The sequence below is a fragment of the Cavia porcellus genome, unplaced genomic scaffold, assembly GCF_034190915.1.
Source record: "Cavia porcellus strain 051 isolate PalLab524CR breed Dunkin Hartley unplaced genomic scaffold, mCavPor4.1 scaffold_3, whole genome shotgun sequence".
NCBI lineage: Eukaryota > Metazoa > Chordata > Mammalia > Rodentia > Caviidae > Cavia > Cavia porcellus.
In genome coordinates this window covers 11475393-11496956 of record NW_026947486.1, presented here as the reverse complement: position 1 = coordinate 11496956, position 21564 = coordinate 11475393, and the positions used below count along the sequence as shown (strand labels likewise).

General features: G+C 40.8%; 1 protein-coding gene and 1 non-coding gene across 2 annotated transcripts in view; one reads left to right on the top strand and one right to left on the bottom strand.

Annotated features, from left to right (window-relative positions):
- Med14 (mediator complex subunit 14) overlaps positions 1-21564 on the top strand; it is a 190947-nt gene that overhangs the window by 85350 nt on the left and 84033 nt on the right. The gene's annotated exons all lie outside the window — the stretch shown is intronic.
- Positions 926-1062, bottom strand: LOC111756731 (small nucleolar RNA SNORA2/SNORA34 family). The gene has a single exon (XR_002791143.1). It is a non-coding gene; the product is annotated as a small nucleolar RNA SNORA2/SNORA34 family (small nucleolar RNA).

The window sequence follows — 21564 nt, the reverse complement described above, 5'->3', positions numbered from 1 at the left end:
TCTCCCCATTTTGTTCTGTCTGATTCTACTATATTCTATTTTGTTTGATAATATCAAGTTTGAGGGTATAGGCAACCACTTTGAAGACTATAAGATTTACTAGGATGCCCATTATGGTTTGACTATTATCTTCTTTTGAAGTCCTGTAAGGTCTCCAGTGTAGGTTTTATTGGTCTTGTACTGTACTGTTTTAATCAATTCTATTATACCTGATGATATAGGCAACTCTTTAAAAATAGCAAGAGGCACAATGGTAACCATTTTTGATCACCTGGTATTCTATTTTTTAAATTTTTTTGGTATTCTATTTTTACATCATGTACTATGCCCATCCTTCTGTTCTAACCGAATCTGTTCTGTTTAGTCACGTTAGGCTTTATTCTCTTTTTTTTTCTGAAATGACAAACTTTTTTTTTAATTTTAAAAGGGGTAAAATTAACCACCACAAAACAGAACAAAATAGGACACAAGAAAGCAATGTAAGAGATATAAATTTGAAAGCTAGCCGACCTGAGATCTTCACTGTCTATCATATTGTCTCTTGTTTTCTTCCAAATAGTTGTCTATGTCTTTGCATATAGAGAATACATACAAAACAACATAGTATAAAACTATGCATATAGAAAATACATACAAAAAAACATAGATCCAAACTGAATGAGGAAGGAGTTTTAAAACCAGACAACAGGGAAGTCACTAATGGCTATTGTAGAGTCTCTCATTCTCTTCAAAATAGCTGTCCATACTTTCATGTATACTGAAGTCCAACAAAACAAAACGGGCAGGGGGGAGGGGTTGCTTAGTTTCCCGGCATTCCAGGTCCCAGCATGGCACGGGGCCCAGTAAATGTCGGTGACTCCCGTCCTGGGCTACCGTAGCCTGCCATGCTCACAGCTGCTTAAGGGGGGTGGGATGGGTTGCTTCAAGCTGTTTCTTTCTAATAAATTGACCGTTTCACTGCCCAAGTTCTGAAATGGCCAACAGACCATAGAAAGACATCTCTTTAGGCTCCTGCTTGAAACCAACAGCGTCAGGAAGCTGCAGGCCTTGACTCAGAGCCAGAGGCTTTATTCTCTTCAAAAAAAGTAATAACTGTGGGAGTAAAAAAACCCAAAAAGTGTAATTGTTATTGTAAAAAAGAGAGGAAGGGAGGGTGGTCTAAGGGATATAACTGCATGTATGTTTGAGTGTGTAGGATGGAAAACCATATTACTGAGCTTTTGTTGGATCATTGAATGGAACTGTCTGCAATCTCACTGTATGAATGTCCACTTTATATGCTTTAATTTTATAATTTGGACAACTGTTTCTGGGATGACAGTGTGTGACCTATTAACTAGTGATTTCTTACTGTATATTTTTTTCTTGAAATTCTGTATTATTTGTACCCTGTTACTGCTTTGTTTTTTTATTTCCTTTCTTTTTTCTCTTTAAATAAATTTTTTTAAAAAGATATTGGATGTAAGGTGATAATGGTGAGTAATTTCTTGAGAGACCAGAGAGCAAGGAGAAGTCCCCATGAGTGCTTCAGACCCATCCTGGAGAGGTAGCAGGTTGCAGCACACAAAGGAGGTGCTGGGCCGGGGAAACACTGGGGAGATGGAATTCTGGAGAGTCCAATGCAACATTGGCAGAACAGGGAGCCCTGAGGTCTGCAGCGTCCCCAGCAGGGTCTGATCAGCATGATCATGAGGAAGATACCCATATATGGGAAGATGGCCATTTAATACTTAGCTGCAACAAGCCTGGCATGGTGGCACAGGCCTATAATCCCAGCACTTAGGAGGCTGAGGCAGGAGGAATGCCAAAGACAGTCTAGACTATAAAGTGAGTTCAAGGCCAAAGTAAGTGCAAGATCCAACTCAAAAAGATCCTGCGAGATCCTGTCTCAAAAAGATGAAAAAAGGGAAAAATAAAAAGAAATATTTAGCAGCAACAGTAGCCAGAACTCACGTAAGCCTTAGGAAAGTGCCTGTTTTCCAGTGGTGCAATTGGAGAAAACTTTGTGGGTCAGAGGACATTAGAGCACTCTGCAGGGCCTTGTTTCAGTCACAGGAATAATTACCCCTTATGTGAACTAAAAACAGTTCTGATTTTTCCAAACAGATTACAATGACTTGGCTAGATAGGCTATAGCCTCCGGCTATTTGATAAAACACAAACCTGGTCATTGCTGGAATTATAGTCACTGGAAATATATTTGAAGTCCCTAATTGGTGGGTTTTAAGCAATAAAGATTACCTGAGTTATCTGAGTGGAGTTGAACTAATCAGTTGGAAAATCTTAAAAGGAGGACTGGAGGACACAGGTCTCCTCTGAGACCTGTGAATAGCCCTGTGACCTGTGGCCACAGTGTCTGCTCTGCTTGGAATTGCACCTTCCTGACTGAGTGCCCTGGGGGCAGAGATAAGGATGACAGCATATTTCTCACTAGAAAAAAATGCAAGCAAGTCAGTAGTGGAACCACTGGTTTCAAGTACTGAAAAAAAAGTCAACCTACAATTTCATGCGCAGCTCGGCAGCTCGGTGCAGTATACACGCCTATAATCCTAGCACATGAAAGGCAGAGGAAGGATTTCTGGTAACATAGTTCAAGGCCACCCTGAACTACTGTGAGACCCTGCCTCAAAAAAAAAAAACGAAACCAAAACCAAAACCAAACCAAACCAAAACAACCCAATGTTCCCAAAAGCAACCACTAAAATAACAACAACAAAAAAAGCCAGTTGAGTTGTGATGGCTCACTCCTGTAATCCCAGCACTCCACTTGGGAGGCTGAGACAGGCGAATCTGCAAGTTCGAGGCCAGCCTGGGCTACAAAGTGAACTCAAGGCCAGCCTGAACTGCATAGCAAAACCCTGTCTCAAAAAAAGGCAATAAATAAATAATAAAATAACAAAAATAGTTATGACTTGTATGAGAAAAAAAAAAAAGATAAAATGAAATCCTAAAAAACGCTCAGCATGTTCTGGCACTGACTATTGGTAGTTCTCTCAGGTTGCTTCCTGTGTCACGTTGATGTATTTTTTTAAAAAAACATTTCTTTGGGAGGGGGTGCGAGGAGCCCTAAGTGCGGCCAGCCTCCACGGTTCCTGCCTGCACACCTGGGCAGTGGCCGGGGACCTGCGCCCTGCCCAGCCCACTGTGGCCTGCCATATAAGAAGGGTTTTAAAGGAGTTTGCTCCCGCCCCTCGGCTCCCTCACCCTTGGAAGGTCCCTGAAGTGAGGTCTCAACCTGACAATTAAAAAAAGGGTTTTTGCTGGGGAATTTAGCTCAGGGACTCAAGCGCTTGCCTGGGGAGCCTGAAGTCTTGAGTTTGATCCCTGGCACAAAAAAAAACAAAGAGGAGGGAGGGTTAAAAAAAGTTCTTTCCTTTTTAATACTGCAGGGTCCTCTCTGCCCTGGTCCTAAAACCAGCAATTTTCCTGAGGATCCTTGGGTTCCTTTGTTTTCTTTTCTTTTCTTTTTCCTGTCTTTTTCATTTTTATCGGTACCAGGGATCAAACTTACGACTGCCTGCTTGCAAGGCAGGTACTTATGCCGCTGAGCTAAATCCCCAGCCCCTGGGTTCCTTTCTTGAGGAACAGTATTTAGAAACAATGTTTGGAATATGGGTGTGTTTGTCGCTGTTAGGGGCTCCTGCTTCTAGGTACTTTCAATGGTCAAAGCTAGGGAGCATATGTGTATATACTGACCCACATATATATGGCTAATGGCTCTGCTGTTATATATATATATATATGGCTGTTCATCTGTATACATATATTAGACTAAACATTTTCATACTGATGGATGACTTAGACTCTAACCAGTATTACAGGGTTCATTCTATTTCTCCTTTCTTGTTTCTCCGTTCCTTTCGTCTGTGCTGGAAAGAAACCTGGCTATGACATTCATCACACATTTACTTGTTTGTTTAATCCTACTATACATACAAAGTAACTTGAAGAGTCAGGTCCACACATAATCCTGTATACAAATGTCTACAGCAGCTTTATTCATAATAGCTAGTGACTGGAAGCAAAGAAGATGTTTTTCATTGGGTGAATGGGTAAATAAACCACAGTACACCCATAAAATGGAATACTATTCCAGAATAAAAAAGAACGTACTATTGGCTTATTTGTCAATGCATTTCATTAAGTGAAAGAAACCAGAGGAGACTATGTCTTGTATAAGTCCACTGATATGCCACTAGGGAAAAGGCAAAGCTGGAGGAACAAAAAAGCAAGTGAATGGCTGCTAGGGAATGGGGAACTAGGAATCATTGGACACAGGGGTGAATGAATTGTCCTGCCTGGTACTGGGGTGATGGACACAGTAATATGCATTTGAACTGCATACAACCTAGAGGACTACATATTACAAAGAATAAGCTTTAAGGTATGAAAAACTACAAAAAATCAGCAACTAAAGAGCTGACTGAAATAAGTGTGCGAAATGATAGAGATCTGTGTTTATTTGGTACTGGGGATTGAACCCAGGGCCTTTAACATGCTAAGCATATATTTTACTACATTCTTGGCTAGGGAAGTGATGTTCTGATGAGGCTATACACAAAAGGAACTGTAGGAGCCAGGGGTCCAGCTCAGCAGTACAGCGCCTGCCTGGGAAGCACAAGGTCCTGAGTTTGATTCTTGATGATGATGATGGAGGAGGAGGAGGAGAAGATGACGATGACTATGTATAGTCATGGGCTCCAGTTGGTGAATTTGTTTTTCATAACAGTATGGGTTTCAAAATGTCCTTTAAAGACACAAGGTTCAAAGTGAAAGGATGGAACAGATATAATAGACTAATACTAATCAAAAGAAAGTTTAATCAATTAGATTAATGTCAAAGTAGGCTTCAGATAAAAGTGGTTATTTTATGCTGAGAAAGCAATGAATTCATCAGTAGGACATGGCACAAAACATTTATATGTCCAGAAACAGAACCTCAAAATATATGCAGCAGAATCTCTGAGAATTCCAAAGAGAAACAGAAAAATAAGCAATTATACTTTATTTCAATACCCCTCTCTAATGAATAGAGCAAATAGAAAATCAGTAAAGCTATAAAAAGACTTGAACAGTACAATCAACAAATTTAACCTACTTGACGATTATAGAACAGTCCATCAACAATACCAGAATGTGCATTGTTCTCCATTTGCATACCAAACATTTACATAAGTGAACCATAGTGCAAGGCATAAAATGACTCTCAATAAGTTTAAAAGGATCAAGTCATATGTAATATGTTCTTTAAGCACAATGAAATTACATCAAAAATAATTCAAGCATATTTGTAAAATCCACAAACATTTGAAAACTAAATACTGTGGTATATAACCCATTGAGTTAAAGAAAAATGAACAAGAAAACTAGGAAGTATTTTGAATTGAGTGAAAGGATGAAAACAGAAAATTTGGGGGATGTCACTGGAGCATTACTTTGGGGCAATTTTACAGCACTAAACGTTTATACTGGAAAATAAGAAAAGTCTAAAATCAACTACCTTAGCTTCCAACTTAAGAAACTAGAAAAGAAACAGCAAGTTAAACCTAAAGTAAGCAGAAGGAAGGAAAGAATAAAGACCAGAGCAGAAATCGATGAAATGGACAACAGAAAAGCAATAGAGAAAATGAATGAAACCCAAAGCTGCTACTTTAAGAGAAGTAAAACTGATTAGTCTTTACTTAGAATGATTAGGAAAAAAAGAAAGAAAAAACACATATTACCAAAAATAAGAATGCAAGAAGCAAAATTACTATAGATTCTAGAGATATTAAACACATCATAAGGGCTCTGTGTGGTGGTGCATGCCTGTAATTTCAACATTCTGGGAAACTGAAGCAGGAGGATTAAGTTTAAGTTCAGCCTAGGTAACATTAACTTAGTGAGATTCTGTCTCAAAAAACAAAAAAGGACTGTACCAGTCATTCAACAAATTGGGCTGCAACAAATGACTGTACACTATGTGAAAAAATGTACTTCACACCCGAAACAAAGATGGACTCAAAATAGATCAAGGACCTAAACGTACAAACTATATAACTTCAGAAGAAAAGATAAGAGAGGAACTTGGTGACTTTGGTTTTTTTTTTTTTTTTTGAGACGGGATCTCACTATGCAGTTCAGGCTGGCCTTGAGCTCACTTTGTAGCCCAGGTCGGTCTCGAACTCACAACGATCCTCCTGCCTCAGCTTCCTGAGTGCTCGGATTACAGGCGTGAGCCATCACACCTGGCTGAACTTGGTGATTTTAAATTAGGCAAAGATTTCCAAGAAATGACACCAAAAGCCCAATTCACCGAAGCAAAGAATTGAGAAATTGCATTGCATCAACATTCAAAACTTCTCGTCAAATATACTGTTCAAAAGAATGAAAAGATAACCTGTAGACTGAGAGAATATATTTGTAAGCCGCGTATCTTATAAAGGACTTGCATTCAGAATATATTTTTAAAACTCTCATAACTTAAGAATAAGAAAACAAACAACCCAATAAACAAAGCAATGGAAAAATTTTGCAGGTACTTCACCAGAGAAGATACATGGATGGAAAATAAGCACATGAAGAAACATTCAGCCCAACACTTATTTGAGAAATGCAAATTAAAGTCACAGTAAAATACTACTTCATACTTTTTAACTGATTAGGGTTGATCATACCAAGAGGTGGCAAGGATGTCGAGGAACTAGAACTTTCATATGGTGATGTGGGACATAAAACGTGACCATTCTGAATAGCAGTTTGGCAGTTGCCTAAAAAGTTGAACATATGCCTACCAGATGATTCAACTATCCTATTTCTATATATTCATCCAAGAGAAATGAAATCATATGTTCATACAAATAGAAATAATCATTCTGAATGAAATAAACCAGAGAGAATACACAATAGTAGAATTCCATTTACATGTATACTTTAAATATATATAGTTTCTCATATGTCAACTATATTAAAGGTGTTAGAAAATGAAACCTTAAGGAACCACTCAATATTCACTACATAGTTTTATTTAGTCATATTCTCTTATTAGCTCCAAAACTGGGTATTATGTTTGCTCTTAAGTCTTTGAATACAGTTTAAATTGTTTTCTCAGGGTAATTGAGTTAGCTTTCTGGTTGCTGACACTCACAGCTTAAAGGAGAAGTTTAATCTGGTTCATGGTTTTGGAAGATTCAGCACATGGTCGTCTGGTTCCAGGGCAGAAACATCATGGTGGAAGGGCAAAGTGAACAGAGCGGCTTACTGCCTGGTGGCTTGGAAGCAAAGCAGAAAAGAGAAAGTGCCAGTAGAAGAGGCACTTGCCAGTGACCTGTCTCCTAACCATGCTGTTTCCTGACATGCATCAGCTATGAATATCAGTGGATGAATTAAGATCAACTGGCACAATAATACATGTCTTAGAGTAGAATTACTAGGGAAAAATGTTTTTTGTTGTTTTTTCGGTGGGGTTGGTTATTGGTGAGGGTAGAGATTGAGTCCCGTGCCTCACATACCTACAGTTTACCACTGTGCTACACCCTTAGCCCTTGTTTCTATTTGTTTTTTAAAAAAATTCTTAGCCATGCGTGGTGGCACACACACTGTAATCGCAGCACTGGAGAGCGTGAGGCAGGAGGATCACCACAAGGTGGAGGCCCACCTGGGCTATATAGTGAGTTCAAGGCCAGCCTGAAATGCAAAGTGAAACACTGTCTGAAGAACAAACAAAACTCTTGCGGTACATCCAAAAATTCCTTCCATAAAGATTATATCAATTTGGGGCTGGGGGTTTAGCTCAGCGGCATAAGCGCCTGCCTTGCAAGCAGGCAGTCCTGAGTTCGATCCCCGGTACCGATAAAAAGGAAAAAGACAAAAAAAAAAAAAAACAAAAAAAACAAAACAAAACAAAAAACCCAAAGATTATGTCAATTTGCAGCACTATACCATGAATGATAGACTTGGGCCATGTTAAGAAACTTTATGTTCAAAATTCACTAAACACTTCATAAACTCATCGTTTTTTGTTTCTAAGTAACGCACACCAGTACTATTGCTCTGCTCTTAAATTGCCCAATTGTCCTTTTGCTCAAGTTTCCTGACATTTTGCTTCTTGCTATGGCATTATTGCTTCATTTCACATCCTTTTTTCCTTTAAAAATATTTATAGCAGTTTTATTAAAATATTATTCATATATTATACAGAACATCCACTTAAAGTGTACAATTTAGGGCTGGGGATTTAGCTCAGCGGCATAGGCACCTGCCTTGCAAGCAGGCAGCTGTGAGTTTGATCCCCGGTACCAATAAAAAAAAAAGTGCACAATTTAATGGTTTTTAGTGTATCAACGAAGTTCTGAAACGATTACCACAATCAACTTTAGAACACTTTTATCATAGCAAAAAGAAATTTTGGGAGCCAGTGGCACACACCTGTAATCCCAGCTATTCAGGAGGCTGAGGCAGAAGGATCACTGTCTGAGCAATTTAGTGACTTAGCGAAGCCTTGTCTCAAAATAAAAAAGAAAAATTTAAAAAGCTGGTGGTGTAGCTCAGTTTGAAGGCCCTGCATTCAATATCTTCCCCCAAAGCATTCCATATATCTAAATATAAAATATAAAGCTCTAAACTTTTTAGAAAGAAACATGGGAGAAAATCATCATCATCGTCGTCAGTGGTTAAGCAAAGAATTCTTAGGACACCTGAAATAGGATCATTAAAAAAAGGACTTGTATGCAGGGTTCAGGGTATATAAAGAGCTCTCAAAACTAAACAATAGAAAACAAACAGCTCATTTTTAAGAACATAATTGTTCCACATGAAGACGGTAGTGTGGTTATAGGAATCTGTGAACATGTTCAAATTTTTAAGTGTCTGCACACTAGTGCCAATAATGTTGTACATTAATTAGAAAAAAATCAGCAACTTGTCAAATCAGTTCACCCTCCTCACGAGCAAGATCAGAGTTTGTCTTCTCTCTAAGATACACGAATCAAGAAATTGTTTGAAAGCTTTGGCTTCTATTCTATGTATAACTTGTTTCCTTGCTGCAGTAATTCCCTTGGTTTAAACTGCAGCCTTGGAAATTCAATTGTAACTTGCTAGGTTATGACTATGACAACTGTTTCTTTAAGGGCAGGAAAGGCACGTGTTAATTGTTCTGTGTTACAAAGAGAAAAATGTATTTGTCCCTTGCAATAATGTCCAGTTGATTAGTTGAGCAATGAACATTTAAACTCAAAGCAGGCTGGGAAATCCAGGCCGTCAATAGCAATTCAGTCTGTATTGTTTTAGGATAAATCACCCTTGTGAGCCTTAGGAATTGTAACTTGTGTTATACAGAATATGCCCTTTCTTACATTTTCCAAACTAGAGACGAATGTGACATTTAGATGAATGACCTGGAGAAGAGGGCACTGTGACAGTCAGCTTCACTTTTCCCTGGGCCACAGTGACTGTCACAAAATACTTAGGGTATTGTATCAAAAGCCCCAAGGGGAGGGGCTGGGGATATAGCTCAGCTGCACAGTGCCTGCCCGGCAAGCATGATGTTGTGAATTTGATCCCTGGTAACAAAACAAAAGCAAACAAACAAACAAAAAAACCCCCGAAAGCGCCAAGGAAACTCAGCTGGTCTGGCCAGCTGAATACAATCTTAATGCTTCCCTAAAAAAGTCTTTTAAAAAAAACCAGTCTTTAAGGCATTACACATACTGAATCATTAGTTGTGATTCTGCTAGTGCGTGGATATAGGGGCCTCAGGTTTGGGGGTACTAGGAAATTACAGGTCTAATACCAGAATCACTGCCCCAGGGGAGCCCTGTGAGAAACAGTGTAATCTTTGAATCTAGGCAATCCTGCAAGCTATATTTATTACATATGTGCTTCAGGGAAACATGTGGAATGAAACTCTTTAGCCACATTTTACTCTGAGTACAAAGGGAATTCAAAGCTAAAGGTCAAATGCAAAGCATAACAGAATTTTTCCATGGCTCTGCAGGGTAGTGCTACACCAATGGCTGGCTTGGCATTTCTCTCTTTCTGTAGGCACCATCTCTTCTCATGGGCCCCAAGCACTTCTATACCCCCCAGACTAAGTGCTTTTATCCTGTTTTTCCTCTTTATGCCCATAAAAATACATGTTCAGCAGCAAAGTTTTATTGAGCATCTACTAGGTGGCAGATAATAATTGTGATACATACGCAAATAAAACAAAAATCTGTTCCTGTAGAACTCGCATCCTAGTGTGTGTGTGGGGGGAAGCAAACAATAAATATAATAATCAAGTAAATTATATAGTATGGTACCTTTGATACATTTGAATTACTTAAGGAAACTGGTTAGCTGTCTCTGCTCAGTTGGTGATAAGTGATAATTCTCTTTTGCACCAGCAATTTCCCTTCTGTACTGAACTATTCCATTGGTACACCTGCAAAGACTTTATAGTTCCTTAATCTTAAGGGAAGCCCTCTCCTGATTCATTCTGTTTTCATCATAGCAGTCAGAGTGATCCTGTTACAATCCGAAAGCAAATGATGACCTTCTATAAATCTTCTAGGACCTCTCTGTCTCAGAATCTGGGTCCACCTCCCAGTTCAGCTCGACAAGACCTGCCTACAGGTCCTGCTTAACACTGGCCTCTTGGAATTCACCCACCACCTGGACAAGCTGTTGTCTCAAGATTTTGCACCTTGAGACCATAATGATAAATCAGACATGTAAGCTGAAATATCACATGGTTTCTCTTATATGGGAAACCCAAGGTATAATAATTAAAGAGCAACAAAAAAGCTAGATAATAAAGAATAGGAAGATCTTCTGTAAATGGAAAGGGGACCAAGAGAAAGAGAGGGATGGAGGGTGAGGGGGGATAAAGAAAGACTTAAAATGCATTATGTCCGTGGACCAACTTCCCATAAGGAATGTGATCTGTACATACTGCAAACAGGCAGCAATATGAATTAAAATTTAAAAAATGAAAATACTAAAGAGCTACTGAGAACTAGATTTTGGCATTTGCTCTTTTCACTTTCCTGGACTGCTCGCCCTGCCCTGGAAACCCTTGCATCCTTCAGATTTGACCTAATGTCACTTATTAATCTCCACCCCATCGCTACTATCACCTGTCGTGAACATCCCATCCTTCCTGTTCCTTGCTTTAGTTTGTTCTCCTTAGTAGTGCTACTCACATGCATGTGTGCACACTATATATATATATATATATATATATATATATGGAAAGAGAGTGACAGAGAGACAGTATGAGTGTGTGTGCATATGTGGTGCTTGAACCCGGGACTTATACATGCTAGACAAGTGCTCTAGTACTAAGCTGCACCCTCAGCTTTTTTTTTTTTTTTAAAGGACTGGAGTGTGCCCGTGGGTCTCGAACCACCGGACCCATCGGCCAGGGCGGTTGGGAAGCCAGACTCGAAGGAACCGTTGGGCTAAAGCCAGCCCCACCCTCAGCTTTATATCTATATTTCATAACTTTATTTGTCTGTTTTAATCTGCTTTCTCAACCAGAATGGGAACGTTTTTTGGAGGGGGGAGTACTAGGAATTTAACGCAGAGCCTTCACACTAAGCTGCATTCTCAGCCCTTTTTTATTTTTTATTTTGAAACAGGGTCTTGCTAAGTTGCCCAGGCTGAGCTTGAATTTGCAGTCCTCTTGCCTCAGTCTTTTGAGTGCTAGGATTACAGGTGTGTGCTACCACACCTTGCTTATTTACTTTAAATTTGTTTTCTCAGATAATGAATTGAAAAAAATGGAGTTACATTTCCACATTTGAACATTTTTAAATACTAAATGTACTAGGAATTTTTTTAAAGGTTTAAAATGTATCACTTTCAGCATTTGGAGATTTAAAGACAAAAGCATAGTTATTTGTGCAGAAATGTAAGATGTTATATGATGGCTGAAATAAAAAGTCTTAAGAATAGTGTGTGTGGAGGAGGGTTTGAAATATCCAAAAGACCATCATTTTACTTTTCAAAATGGAAACTCCCTATTTTAGTCACTGAGAATTCTAATCACAGAGCTTGCCAGATTTTAAAATGTTTATTTTAAAAATCCACTCTATATATCTTCTCTCTTTCTCCTCCCTCCTCCTCCTCCTTCCTTCCTCTCCTTTTTCTCCCCTTCCCTCCTCCCTTCTTCTCCTCCTTCTGCTTCTAGTGGGGGTGGAATCCAGGGCTTCTGCACAGGGATACGTCTCCAACTATTTTTTTAACTTTTGAGACAGAATCTCACTAAGACAATATACTGCTCAGGCTGGGCTCAAACTTGTCATCCTCCTGCCTCAGCCTCCCAGAGTGCTGGGATTACAAATGCCATACAGCACCACACCCAGCTCCTATATATTTATTTCCTTATAAGTCATTTTAAAGCACAATTATTTGGTCTTAAAGTTTCACCCAAAACCTGTAGATTACTTTTACTGGCTTCAAATTTGTTAGATTTTATTAATTTTTGGAGGGCCAGTTATACTCAGGTATAAATGCAGTGTTCATTTATTTTATTTGTTAAATGGCAATTGTGAGTCAATTCATTATCAGGGTCTCCCTCCCAGAAAAGAACGTCTTACAAGAACAGGCGTCATTATCCCACCATGATAAAAACCTCAAGCATCTTTAGTTGAAGGATTCAGATTACATCTATTGCAACACCAAGGCACCAACCAGCTCATTAATCTCCTGCCTTCCTCACCTGTAACTAGCTGCATGCAGATGATTCCAGCTTCCCTAATGTGACTTCATTTTCATTAAATTAAAAAAAAGAAATTAGCAAGTTGAAACAGCAGTGGAAGTAGCAGAGGCAACAAGTGTCACTTTTTTATTTCCTCCCTGTCCATTCCCAATTATTTCTGTCACTTGCTAGATAGATGTGGTCCAATAAAAAAGGATTATCACACACACACACACACACACACACGCCATCATCCTAGGAGTTGACATACTTAGTTTTGCTCTTTGATTTCCCATTTTCATGTTCAAGTTATTCAGTTTCTAGCTTTCTTTTAAAGTAAGGATTATCTGTACTACAAAACTAGATGACAAGGGCCAGGGATTTAGCTCAGTAGCAACATAAACACCTGCCTGGCAGGTGCAAGATTGTGAGTTCAATCTCTGGTACCAAAAAACAAAACAACCAACAACAACAACAAAAAACCCTGAATGACAAATTATCTCTCTCAAAACACAAAATATGGCCAGGTGTGATGGTGCACACCTGTAATCCCAGCACTCTGGGAGGCTGAGGCAGGAAGATTCCAAGTGTGAACTTGTCTGAGCAAACTAGCAATTCAGTGAAACACGGTCTCAAAACAATTTTTTTAAATGAAAAGGGCTGCAGTCAATGTGAAGGTCTTGAGTTCAATCCTCAGTAGCACCAACACACACACACACACACACACACACACACACTCACACGCGTGCATACACACACAGTGACAAACCAGACAGCTACAACGCTATAGTACTGGCGGTATGTGCAGAAAGAAGCATGGAGAAGCAACAGAGAACAACAAAGTAACCAACAGTGGCTTTCAGACAGTTTAGGAAGCCCAGTGGAAAAAGTAGGGCTAAGTAGGGCTACACTCAGATCTTAGAATCAATCAGTCAAATCATCCTTTGAGGATAAAGATCAACATTGGAGATCTGCTAACTGGTAGAAACCAAACAGGATAGTAACAACAGAGCCAAAGAAAAAGACGGCCAGAAAAGTAGGGAAAGAGCAGAGAATCTAGAAGAAAACAGAGCCTTTGCACATGCAAGCAAGGTTCTTGCTACTGTGAATTTGTGTCTCCTGCAGCTCAGGGGCTCCCCGCTGTGAATATGCTTCTTCTGCAGTTCAGGGGCTCCCTGCTTGGAACATGCGTCTCTTGCAGATCAGAAGTGACTCCAAGGAGGTGCCCAAAACTCCAGGCTCCAAGAACGCCTTAGAGGATAGCGGGCCTTAGTCTCAGGCCTGTGACCCAACTCCTGGGGCTTTTTATTTCCTGACTCTGAGCTCCCATGCTCCTTCTTAGTTACTTGCTTTTAGTTTGCTTTGAAAATTCTGGAGCTCTCGCAGCTGAGCTGTGTATTGTTGAGTCTCTCATTAGTTATGCTCTGGACATGTGGGTTATGAAGATAACTGGTTGCCTAGGTTAGTTTTCAGTGGCTTGAAGGCTGTTTTTGTCAAAACTGCTGAGTCTTCCCTTGAGCCTGCACAGGTGTTTGATGGGTGATCTTTTGACACGGTGTGTGTGTGTGTGTGTGTGTGTGTAAAGGGGTGCTCACCCTCTGATCACACTGACTCGACATTTTCAGAACAGGTTTCGCGAGAGGAGCGTGAAGATCCACTGCGCATGTGCAGAGCACTCAGGCCTTGACTTCCATTGTGCTTCTCTGTGCCTTTCAATCACTCGGCTTCCTCACCGAATGTGTGTCCCCAAAGGCGAAGGCGAGGTGGATTCTGGACTCCGCCCCGTCTCAGATAAAGTCTCTAGGCTGGGCTGCATTCACTGACCAGAAAAATAAGCCACTATATTTCCAGACCCTTCACAAAAACAGCGGGAGAGAGTTGTAGCCATAAAGTTACAAAATCTATTACCTACCCTCTAAAAGTACAGAAAAAGTAAATTCACTTGAAAATGAACAAAGGCCATTGCAGAATCAAGGACAAAAGCACTTGATTGTTTTAACAGGTACAGAAAAAACATTTGACACTCAACAAACTCTTCCAAAAAAAACTTACAGTTAGTGCAGGCCTAGAATCCCAACACTCCGGGAAGCTGAGGCAGGAGGATTGTCAAGTTGGATGGAGCCTGGCCTGGGCAATTTAGCAACTTAACAAGACCCTGCTTCAAAATACAAAATTAAAAGGACACAAGGTATTGCTCACTCCAGTACCCATCCTCCCCATCGAAACTTGCCCGAAGGGTCATGCATTCCCTGAAGACTTAGAGAAGAACCTGCTTTGCCTCTTTCAAGCCTCTGGTGACTTCTGGTGACTCGTACCTTCCTTAGCTATAGTTAGTGCCACACCCCTCAGTACCTCCATATTCTCACGTCTTCCCTCCTTCTGTGTATACCTGTGTCCATATCCCCCCCCCTTCTGTCTCTCATTTTGTGGCACTGGGGATTGAATCCAGGGGGTGCTGAGCTACATCCCTAATCCATTTTATTTTTTATTTTGAGATAGAGTCTCATTAAATTCTCCAGGCTGACCTCAAACTTGCAGCCTCCTGCCTCAGCCTCCTGATTGGCCAGGATTATAGGTGTGTGACAACAAAATTGGCTTTCTTTTTCTTATAAACATACCAGTCATTGGATTTAGGTCCCACCCTAATCTAGTGTTACCTCATTTTGTTTGTTTGTTTGTTTGTTGTCTTTTTGAGACAGGGTCTCGCTATGCAGTTCCGGCTGGCCTTGAGCTCACTTTGTAGCCTAGGCTGGTCTCGAACTCACAACAATCTTCCTGCCTCAGCCTCCCAAGTGCTGGGATTACAGGCGTGAGCCACCACGCCCGGCCTAGTATGACCTCATTTTAATTTGACTATATCTGGACTCTGTCTCTAAATAAAATTACAAGCACCAAAAGTTAAGGCTTAGACATATTTTGAGAGATCCATTTCAGTCCACTACTATAACATTAAACATGTACTTAAACATATGACCCAGCATCACAATTTGGGGCATTGTGTTAATTCTCTATTGCTGCGTAAGAAACTACCATAAACTTAGCGGACTAAAACAGCATCACTTAATTAGTTTACACTTCTATGAGTCAGACAAGTCTCACATTAATCTGCTTGCCAACCTAAGCTCTCATCCAGGAGGTACAGGGAAGAATACACTTGTATACATCGAAGTTGTCAGAATTTATTTCCACTCAGTTGTAGGTCTTCGGTCCCTGTTTCCTTCCTGGCTGTCACCAGGGGTCTTACTCAGCTCCTTGCAGGCCTCTCTGGTCTTTTGCATACAGCCACATCCATTTATAAGTTAACAACAGGGTGTCAAGTCCTATTTGTGCTTTAAATCTCTGACTTCCCTTTTTGCCACCAGCCAGAAAGAAAACTCTGCTTTTAAAAGGGCTCATAGGCTGGGGGTGGTGGCATAGGTTTGTAATCCCAGCACTTGAGAGTCTGATCCTTTTAGGATTGGTATGAGTTCAAGGCCATCCTGCACTACATAGCAAGACCCTGTCTTAAAAACAAAACAAACAAAAAACCAACTATAAAAGGGCTCATTTGATCAGGTGCAGTAGCACACACCTATAATCCCAACTTTTAGGAGGGTGAGGCAGGAGGTTCCCAAATTCAAAGTCATGCTGGGCCATTTGGTGAGACCCTATCTCAAAATAAAAGGATTAGGGATGTAGTTTAGGGGATGGGTGGGTAAAGGCTGCTGGAATAGATTTTTCTGTCTCTGTCTTACACAGATAAAATAACCATGGCAGTTATAACTTGTTATATTTACAGACCCATCATATTCACATATTCCAGATGTTCCAGGAAGAGACATCTTTTGAGGCCATTAAAAAGCACTGCTGGCCATGACCTGCCCTCTGATCACCAGTGATCCATATTTTTCTAAATGAAAAACATTTTCACTTCCTCCCAAATTCCCAAGACTCTCATTCCATTTCTGCTTCCACTCAAAGACCAAACTAAATCTTATCAAGTCAAAAGTTCAAAATCTTATCATCAAATCATTTCGATAAAGTGGAGCTGAGATGCTGGGCATGAGTTCTTGCCATCTGTGGACCTATGAAACCAAAGAAGTTACCCACCCCCAACCACAATGGTAGAACTTGTGTGAGCTAAGAGTTATAGACATTCTAGTTCAAAAAGGAGGGAAAGGAAGGGTAAAAAGGAGTCACCAAGCCAGATGTGGTGCCATAGGCCTGTAATCCCAGCTACTTACGAGGCTGAGACCAGAGGATCACAAAATGAAACACAGTTTAGGTAGTTTAGCAAGATTTGGCTCAAAATAAAAAGGGGTGGGGATGTAGGGTACTCCCCTAGCATGTGTAAGGCATTGTTTGTCCAATCCCCAGTACTGAAAAAAAATCCCCATCCAAAATAGTTTTAAACTACTGAGAAATCCTTAAGGTCAAGATTTGGTACTAATCTTATGTGGCTCTCAACTTTGTCCTCTGGGCTTCCAGTTCCTCGCTCTGAGCCACCCTTCTTTTTTCAAAAAAGATACAGTATGTTTAATTGTGTTAACTTTCTTCCTTCCTCAAGAATTCTGGAGTTTCCCTCTTGAATTCTGTCACTTTCAGACAAAGTGCGAGGTGTTTCTGCTGAGAGAAATTTCACAACTTTGTGGCCTTCAGCAGGTGTTTTGGGACCTCACTATACTGAGCCAACCCCTTTTCTACCTATGGCTTCTGGAGAGGTGACTGAGGGACACCCTTGAAGCACACCTTCACCCTCTTAGAACCCAATACTCTGGTCTTTTGATCTTCTGCAGTTTCTAAAAAGAACTGAATGACCACATACTCTGTGTTTCTTTCTGCCACACTTTTGGAAGCAACCTCTGTATTTTGGTGTTTGGGGTCATACAGATATAGCTAAAAGTTATCCAATTTCTTGATTGCATCTTTAACATTTTGCATGGAAATCTCTTTAGCTAAATATCCAGATTCACTCCTCTCAATTCTACCTTGTACATAACTGCAGGATTTTTTTTGGACTAGAGATTGATCATAGGGCCTTTACACCGAGCTCCATCTCCAGCTTTTTTCTTTATTTTTTATTTTGAGATACAGTGGGTTCAAACTTGCTTTCAGGCACTTAGATTTGTACTAATTTTCTACCGTCGCATAACAAAGTACCGTGAACTTGCCATATCCTGAACTGAGTTCCATGTGTGAGTATTTATCTAATGTAGCTTTCGCTTTCTGGGGGTTATTTTTATTTTATCTATGTCTCATCTAAGTCCTCTATGCCCCACTATGATGTTGTTTTAAGTGGGGTGCTGGAGCTGGATCCCAGGGCCTTTGTACTGAGCTACATCCCCAACCCATTTTTACTTTTTATTTTGAGACAGAGTCTCACTAAGTCACTAAATTGTCTAGGTTGGGCTCCAGCTTGCCATCCTCCTGCCTCAGCCTCTCAGAGTGCTGGGATCACAGGTGCCTGGCATCCACTGGGTTTCTTTCACAGTCTGTTAAGCCTCTTCAACTCTGCACCTGTACCCACCAGTCAGTCTGCAGTAGCAGACAGACAGAAGTTCCTCTGGAATTTAGTTACAGGTAATTTGAACATCATGGCGGACTCTTTTCCCAAGTTCTGCCAAAGACATGATTATATGCTGTTTTATTTATTTATTTTTTTGTCTTTTTCATTTTTATCGGTACCAGGGATTGAACTCACGACCGCCTGCTTGCAAGCAGGTGCTTATGCCGCTGAGCTAAATCCCCAGCCCTTATGCTGTTTTATTTTACAAAGTTGATTTTTGGGGTGAATGGATGAATAGAAAGACTTAAAATGAGGTGGTATGGCCATTGACCTCCAAACTCAGAAGGCTAGTTTTTCACAGCAGTTAGAGATTGTCAATTCTGAAACAAGTTTCTGTATATTCTAGGATAAAGCAAAAAATATATTGAGCTAGATTTTTCACTGTTAGAAAATGAATTCACAATTATTTGGGGATGATAATGTGCAATGTATGTATCATAGTTGCCCTCTGATTGAGATGTTTTGAAATTTTCTTGTAGTTTTTTTTCTTCTTTTCTTCTTTCTTGAAATAAAATGGATTTGGAAAGAACTTAAATTAAAAAAAAAAACATTCAAGACAAAGAAAGGGAAAGACTGGAATATTCTGTGGTACTGTGCCAGCCCCTTTATGGCCCATTTTTGTCTCCCTCTCTCCTCCATTTCATACCAACTATTGAATAGAGTGCAGTGACTGGCTGGAAAGGCCTATAATCCACCTGTACCACTAAAGCCATCACCCTCTGTATTTCTTCTGGTCAGTTCTCTTAAATTTTTAACACACCTGGTTTGAAATCGGAAATTACTATTTTTATTGTCCTGAAAATGTACGGACTTGAGATATTTTACCTCCAATTTCCCCTTCTAATTTTACATGTTGTTACTAATACTTTAATTTCAGCTTGTTTTAATACACTGGAATTAAATCATTATTGTCACTTTTGTTTTTTCTTAATCAGTGCCCATATAGATGTATTTGCATATTTACCAATTTGCATGTTTATCAATTCGGTTTTGAGTAATTTTGTCTAGTTGGTTGGTTATTGTTGGCTTTTTATTTTTTGTTTTAGACAAGGTCTCACTTGTAGCCAGGCTTCAGCCTCCCCAGTGTGGGGCATCACAGGCTGTATCACCGCGTTCGATGTTGCTTCATCCATCCCACGCTGCTCTCGGGATTCCAAATATTTCTTTCTAAAATGAATCCTTTAAAAGACTCCTAGGGTGATGGTCTGTGAGTAATAAGCTCCTTCAGTCTTTGCCTGAAAATGTCTTTATTTCGCTCTTCTTTGAACACAAAATTTAGTCCCCCGGTATGGCAGCTATGAAAATATGCCACTCAGATCGATTGCTGCCGGAAGCCTAATTGACAGATGGCCTCAGCGCCGCGGTATCTCCCTGGCGTTCGCCCCTGGAGACCACACTTCCCGGAGGCTGCCCGCAGCCGGTGACTAAGCACGGCGGGGAAAATGCGGCACATCCGGCCCGGGAAGTCACGTGGCTTCTCGGTGGGACACTCCAGCTGGAGCGTAGCCTGAACCCCGGCCTGCGAGCCCTCCTCTCCCGGAGTCAGAGGAGCTGCGGGGTGCTCTGCAGACTCTTCCACCTCCCCCTACCTCCTCAGACCCTGAAGTTCCAATGCCATTTCAGCGTTTGCGTCTCAGAGGACCCAGACTAGCACAGGCTTTGACAATGAAAGCAATATAAAATGCATACAGCCGTTCCTTGATTGGCATGTTTTAAAATTTGTTTTAGTTTTATTTTCTTTTTTTCCTTGAAATAAAACGGATTTGAAAAAAGTGCTCACACAATTAAAAGGCTTAGTCCCCATCTGTGCCTCCATCTACCATTTCTCCACCACAAGCACTCTCAAACATGTACTACTTTGGTTTTGTTTTGTTTTTTGGTACTGGGGATCGAATCAAGGGTCTTCACACTGAACTACACATCAGCCCTTAAATTTTTTTTTTCAACATAGTGTCTCAGATGGTTAAATTGCTAACGCTGGGCTGAACAAATCCTCCCTTAGCCTCCCTTAGCCTCCCAGTATGCTGGGATTATAGGCATCTCATCTGGTTTTACTACTGTTTATTAATTTATATACAGTGATTTCAAATTTTTACTTTTACAAGTACGTTTGCCAAATTCAAGGCTAGCCTAGGCAATTTAGTAAGACCTTGTCTCCACATTAAAAACAAACAAAAAAAAATTTAAAGGGCTAAGTATGTAGCTCAGTGTTCCCTGGGTTCAGTCTCCAGTACTGGGGGATGGGGAAGAAGAGAGGAGAAGAGAAGAGAGGGGAGGGACGGGAAGGAGAGGAAAGGAGAGAAAGATGTTATCCTGTTATCTCTGACTTCGGAGCTCCAATCCTTCTGCTTTTGTCTGTGAATTTCTTCTTATAGTAGGTTATTCTTTAAATTGAATTGTGGCGAAGTGTTGTTCTTTCTACCGGAAGTGAATGCAACCCAGGTTCCTAGTTTCAGTTGAGAGACAGAAAACATGCGAGCAATTTGAACATAATTAATACAAGGAATTATTAACTAGCTAAAGGTGATCACTAAAAGGATGAGAGGAATCGCACTGCAAGGAGCAGCTGCTACCCTAAGAGCTGAGGGAACGGATCCAGGAAGGGCGACCTCTGGAACACTGACTGTCCCTAGCTTGGGCTGAGGTTCAGTGCCTGTTAGACAGGGTGTGGCCGTGGCTGGCGGGCTAGAGGAAGACTGCTCTGAGGTCCACGGGGCAGAGCTGGGGACTCCGCCATGGCTTCGGAGAAGGGAGCCAGAACGCTGGTGCTAGCGAGCCTTGGCTGAAGAGCCGGGAGCTACTATTAGGTTGCGCTCCACTGGGTCCCCGGACACTGCCAGTAAAGATGTCACCCGCTGGTGAAAACTGCCGAGTGGCGAGTGCTACTTTGTCTCCTGCAACCCTCTGGCAGTTTCGCCATCCATTTCAGGAAAAGGAAACCTACAGAGCATTAATACCAGCTTCCTGCCTGTTTGCACTGCTCCTCCAGCACCCTCACCTGACAAAGGTTGACATTGCGCTGTGTGACAAAGGAGGAAGCTGCACAGCACAACGCCGCGGGGCAAAGAAGGGCGGACCTGGAGCTGGGAGACCACAAACTGGCACACTCAGTTCTGGAGACCGGGCCGATTTTGAATGTGGATTTTAGAGTTTGGGGTTATCAATTGGCATGGGTAATATAAATGTGGACTTCAAACCTTCAAACCAAAGATTTACGATTTTTTGGCAGAGATTGTTTCCTGATAAAGCTTTCTAGATAGCACTGCCTCCCTATAAAGAATCCCCAGCTCCTTTGTGAACTTGTTAGGTAGCCCTAATGATGTGTGTGTGCAAAAATACTTACATTTTAGTACTGAGA